The 6,000-nt window shown below is 41.0% G+C and overlaps 1 pseudogene; it reads left to right on the top strand.

The window, feature by feature from the left end:
• The first annotated feature begins 624 nt into the window (after positions 1-624).
• LOC139648574 (serine/threonine-protein phosphatase 2A 56 kDa regulatory subunit epsilon isoform-like) overlaps positions 625-6,000 on the top strand; it is a 34,561-nt pseudogene continuing 29,185 nt past the window's right edge.

The following is a 6,000-nucleotide window of genomic DNA, read 5'->3' as shown; positions in this document are numbered from 1 at the left end:
TTAGCTTGGCATCATCTCACAAGCAGTGTAGCGCACTGAATACTGAACTAGGCTTGGGCCACTTCCAAAATGTAATATTCTGATGCTGTCCCGCCAAAATATTGCAATATACTAAATATAGATAAATATAGTAAGATATACAAAATATTGCGATATTATCATGGAGGGGTGGGGGGGGGTCGGTTGTGTCTGTGGTTTTTTTTGCCATTTTATTTGTTCAAAATGACATCAAAGTTCTTATTATAAAGAGCCTAGAAGTGATTTGATCTTACTATTCGAGCAGAAACAATGGCCATTCCAACAGAAACAATGGGGGATATTTGATACCACGGAAAATATCGCGATATTCTGAAAATATCACGATATTCTGAAAATATCGCAATATTCAATATCGGCCCAAGCCAATACTGAACACACAGGTCAAACTGCTACCAGTCTCCTTAGTGCGCAGCTGTCAGTTGGTCAAAGAAGTTCTTTGTCAAAATTTAACTTTTCCAACTCTCTTTGTCTTAACCTCACCAACTCTCTCTGTTTCTCTCTCTCTCTCTCTCTCTCTCTCACACACACTCCCTCTGTCTGTTTCTCTCTATCTATCTCTCTCTCTCTTCTTCTCTCTCTCTTTAGTTGGTATATGAGTTCTTCATCCGGTTCTTGGAGAGTCAGGAATTCCAGCCCAGCATTGCCAAAAAGTACATAGACCAGAAGTTTGTCCTACAGGTGAGTCACTCAACAGGAAGAGCTCAGCTTCCACTTCCACCCTCTGCAGCCGTTTAACCTCAACTTTCTCTTTCTTTCTATTTTGTTTTTCCTTCATCTCACTCTTTCTTCCCCCCCGTCATGTCTTCTTTCTTGCTTTCATTCTTTCTGCCCTTGGCTTTGTTTTTATTTCTTCTTCTTTCTTTCTGACTTTCATTTACCTTTTTTTCTGACTTTCTGACTCTTTTCAATCCTTCTGTTCTTTCTTGCCGTTTTTCTTTTACTGTTTCTTCCTCTTGTCTTTTTCTGTCTTTATCGCTTTCTTGCTGCCTTTCTTCCTGGCTTCTTTCTTGCCTTCCCCCCCCCCTCTTCTTGTTTGTCTTTCTCTTCATTTCTGTCTGTTCTTCTCTTCCCTCCATCCAGCTCTTGGAGTTGTTTGACAGCGAGGATCCTCGGGAGAGAGACTACCTGAAGACAGTCTTGCACAGAATCTACGGCAAATTCCTGGGGCTGAGGGCTTTTATACGAAAACAGATCAATAATATTTTTCTACGGTAAGAACTGCGCTCTTCCACACACACTGTCATCAGGTTATCAATCGGGTCTTAAAAGTCTGAAGAAGTCTTAAAATAAATGTTCTAAATGTAAGGCCTTAGAAAGTATTAAAATGTCTTAAATATAGTTAATAGAGATCCTTTTTTTCACCATGCAATGAGAGGTTTCTTTGCGCTGCATATCCATTCTTTGATTAACACATGTTACGTTCCATTCAAAGTGGAAAAGTGGTCCGCTTTGGAAAAATTAGGGAAAAAACATGGCCACCCGCACGATTTTCTTTGCCCAACGTGAAATCCTGATATGATATTTGACCTTTTCTAGCTAGTTAGCATAGAATGTTAGCAACTGCAAGTACAACTTTGCATTTCAAATTTATGTTTACCCATTTACAACACAGGTGATTTTGTAACTTTAAAGTCATGCAGGGCTGAAAAATCAAACTTAAATGTAGGAGAGGAGGAGACAAGGACAGGAGTGGAGAGGAGACAAGGAGAGGAGAGGAGACAAGGAGAGGAGAGGGGAGAGGAGAGGAGAGGGGAGAGGAGAGGAGAGGAGACAAGGAGAGGAGAGGAGACAAGGAGAGGAGAGGGGAGAGGAGAGGAGACCAGGAGAGGAGAGGGGAGAGGAGAGGAGAGGAGACAAGGAGAGGAGAGGAGACAAGGAGAGGAGAGGAGACAAGGAGAGGGGAGAGGAGAGGAGAGGAGACAAGGAGAGGAGAGGGGAGAGGAGAGGAGACCAGGAGAGGAGAGGGGAGAGGAGAGGAGAGGAGACAAGGAGAGGAGAGGGGAGAGGAGAGGAGACCAGGAGAGGAGAGGGGAGAGGAGAGGAGAGGAGACAAGGAGAGGAGAGGGGAGAGGAGAGGAGACCAGGAGAGGAGAGGAGACAAGGAGAGGAGGAGGTTATAAATTCTAGTCTTGAGAATTGTAAACCTGTTGAAAGTGACGCTGTGTGGCGTTTACAGTGTGTGCCGCCATGTTGCCAAACCTGTGGGAAAAGAAATGGAGTTTCCTACTTGGAAGTGTGACTTGAAAGGCCGCTCCATCGCATTTTTCAAAGTTTGAAGTAGTTTCTGACTTTCTGAAGTCTGTGGAACGCAGCAGCACTACAGAGTTAAACACAGTTGGACTTCATGTCCCTTAATAGTGAATTTCCTGGTTTCCTTTTTCTTATTCTGCCAGTTTATAGTTTCAGATCTATGTTGAATCAGAACTAGGTTGTAGGTTTTGTCAGCTTTGTGTGTGTGTTTTGGTTGTTAAGCTTTTTCTCTTTGTCACTCCCTCACTCTCTCTCACTATCCTTTTCTTTCCCTTTCTCCTATCGGTTCCCTCCCTCTCTCCCTCCCCCTCTCTTTCTCTCTGTCTGCCCTGTAGTTTTGTTTATGAGACGGAGCACTTCAACGGGGTGGCTGAGTTGCTGGAGATCCTGGGGAGGTATGTGGAGGCCTCAGCCTTACATTTACATTCTAGTCTTTCAGCTGACGCTCTCACCCAGAGACACTTACAGCAGAATGAGCCTGAATCCCAGATCAACCAGATATCTGTCTGCTCTTTCTGTTTAGTCTAAAATGTGTCTTCTATTTAATCGGGTTGTCTTATTGAGATTGAGATCTTTTTCCAGACAGACCTGAGAACAAAAACGATTAAAAAAAATGACAAAATACACGATTAAGTCTCACGTTCCTGCAGTCAACAGTCAGCAATATACAGGAATAGGGCTGGACGATAATGTTGAAATCAATATCACGATAATCATAAGGATTTTCTCTGATATCGATATATATGACGATATGGCTCACATAAGCGAAATCACGTTAAATAATCAAATCAATGTTCATCATATTGAACCGAATGGTAATGTTTGGTGTGATGTCAAACTAAACTGAAATTTTTTGTCAGAGTTTCTAAATAACATTAGCTTGTTGTCATCAGTTCAGACAGCAGAATTGTGCGTCTCGATATCCCAAAATCACCATATCATCACAATATAATCCCACTGAAAGACGATAAACGATAATATTGAATTATCGTCCAGCCCTATACAGGAACATACATGATAAAAAGAAATCATAAACATTGTAGAAACCCTGAGATGTGATTGGTTTAAAGCTACACTAGACAAGTGTTTTATGTAAAAATACACCCATCTTAGCAGCTTAAATCACAAAGTGAGGCTACAACACAGAAGATGTGTGAATATGTCCCATCCTCACTAATTGAGATGCCATAGATTCACCCTGTTGGCCCAAATTATTATTGTCAATACAATTATTATATTTATTTGGGTGTTGGACATGGTCACTGGAGGGAAAATCCTCTCAGCGCACAGTGAGTGACAAATCAAAATTGAATCAAATCGAGAAAGAGCAAAATCCAAAAGTCCAGAGGCTGAACCTCTTCAGCTTCAGTCCCACCAGACACTCAGAAGACGTTTAGTTTGCTGATGTCACATTACATGATTTCTGGATATTGTCCTCAAAATTGGAACAGGTCCCTCTCACTGCCGTTTGGGACCGCCAACAAAATTACCTACCGCAGCTGTAAAATCATTGAGGGGGACAAGAAATTTTAATTTCAAATTGCTTTGCAGCGTGTTCCGCTTTAAAGGGGAATGATTTCAGAAAACCCATCCTGCCAAGTTCAGAATATATGTGCAAATTATTTAAAAGTAACCAGTTCTGTGATCTAGTCCCATAATAACTGGATTTAAAATACAGTAGAGATGTGAGGTGCTGGTGAGCAGAGCCTTATACATAAATATAATGCAATGCCTTACCTTGTCATTGAAGAAGACTAGCCAACTTTTTTGAGTTTGACTTGTAGATGAAAAATGAATTAATCCACTTCTGAATTTATTAATCTTGATTAATCTTTTGAAAATGGATCTTTTACAGCCTTGAAATCTGTCGATCTCAGGTTCACCTGCAACATGCCGTCTGTCCTTGTGCCAAAAAGTGCGAGGACAGTGGAAAAATAAAATGTTGCATCCAATAAATCACAATGTAAACAAAGCCAATGGTAGGATGATAGTTTTGAACAGAGTGCCGTCCTGTAGAGACGGACCGGGGCTGTTCTACCGGGCCTCAAGGATATAGCAGCACTCTGCCGATGAGTTACATCCCATAATTTAGCCTGCAGGCTCACGGTCCGTGTAAACAGTATTCTCTTTGTCTGCTTCCCATTGATCTTCCAGTTGCTTTCATAGTGTCACAATGAATGTCTTTCATGTACTCATGTATAATTTATGTTTATATTCTCTGTCTTTTCTCTGTCCCCTCTTCTCTTTTCCTCTCTCAATCTTCTCTCCCTCTCTCTGTCTTTCTCTCTTTCTCTCTCTTCCAGTATAATCAATGGTTTCGCTCTGCCACTGAAAGCGGAGCATAAACAGTTTCTGGTCAAAGTGTTGATCCCCCTCCACACTGTCAGGAGTCTGTCCCTCTTCCACGCACAGGTAATATATATATGTACTTATGAGTGTGTGTCAGGTGAATTGACCCCAGATTTTGGGGGTCAGTTGACATCCAAGTCAACCAGTTCAGACTGGATTTTCTTCAAAACCCAAACCCCAAAGTGTTCGATCTGCCTCCTTTGAACAGCGGTTTTTCTGTATATTGTGAATTACTTGAATTGATGGTGATCAACAACCTTAATTTGTACTCAGGTTAGAGTCTACATGTGAGATCTACGAAGCCTCAAACAGTTTGTGGATTTGAGAAAAATAAAATAAGACCTTTTTAAAGTTTTTGAAAATGAATGGATGGCCTTGGAAGTACCTGATTTTTTTTTTTTTATCATAATATAGCACCCAGATTCATCAGGATGCTTCAGCTCTCTGTCCTTGCATGAACGCTTTACATCCTGATGAAAACGCTGTGATGGGGATTTGTGTTGATGCAGCAGCAGTTTTAAAATGAAAGATTTCACCAGGATTTCTTGACTTGACAAGATCAGGAGTAAAACACGAGGCCTGTATGATGTCTAATTCTGACCAGTGTCACACCTTACCCCAAAACATGCCAATTTTCCTTGAATTTGATGTCAAAGTGCTCAAAAGTATTAGAAAACAGCTTGACAGGATGTATTTGTTGGTCCTTACAAAGGAGCAGTCTTACTGGAAGGTTAAGGGTTAGAATCAGGTATTCACTGGATAAAGTAAAGGGTTAGGAAATCAGGTGTAGATGAGTTGAATGTTTTCATAGGACTAGTACTGCCAGCATGTGTGTAGTCGTTCTACCTCAAATAGCTTCAAACTACACATTCCTAACTTTAGTTTAGTGGTTCCTGGGCTAATTTAGTTCCTCTTTGTGCTGTGTCAGTGTGGTAAAGTCTATATATATATAATTTAAGAGCATTTATGGTAATCTATAGCCTACGTCATAACCTTTGACCTTTTTAAAAGATGCAAAAAGTAGTCACTGTTTTTTGCCCTGGTAGAGTAAGTTGGCCAGTGGGTTAATATGTGTTGAAATATCCTGACTCACTGTAACCTGTGCTCTCCTCTCCTGCCTCCCTGCAGTTGGCGTATTGCATTGTACAGTTCCTAGAGAAAGACCCAGCATTAACAGAACCAGTAAGTATTGATCCAGTACGTTGTTATGATCCTGATACCGCCATCTTGGGAGGCAAAAAAAAAAAAAAAAAAAAAAAGCAGCTTTTAGTGATCCAACAACTGTGACTTTTCATAACTTTTACTACTACTATATATCCCTACACACTTTCATGCTGCTCTGTTCAGGTAGATCTGTCTCTA

The sequence above is a fragment of the Centroberyx affinis genome, unplaced genomic scaffold (assembly GCF_046629955.1).
Source record: "Centroberyx affinis isolate AG114_WGS23_722 - 3 ecotype Tasmania unplaced genomic scaffold, CSIRO-AGI_Caff_v1 ptg001228l_1, whole genome shotgun sequence".
NCBI lineage: Eukaryota > Metazoa > Chordata > Actinopteri > Beryciformes > Berycidae > Centroberyx > Centroberyx affinis.
Note: the sequence above shows the minus strand (reverse complement) of the source record. Positions and strands in the feature narration are given on the sequence as shown.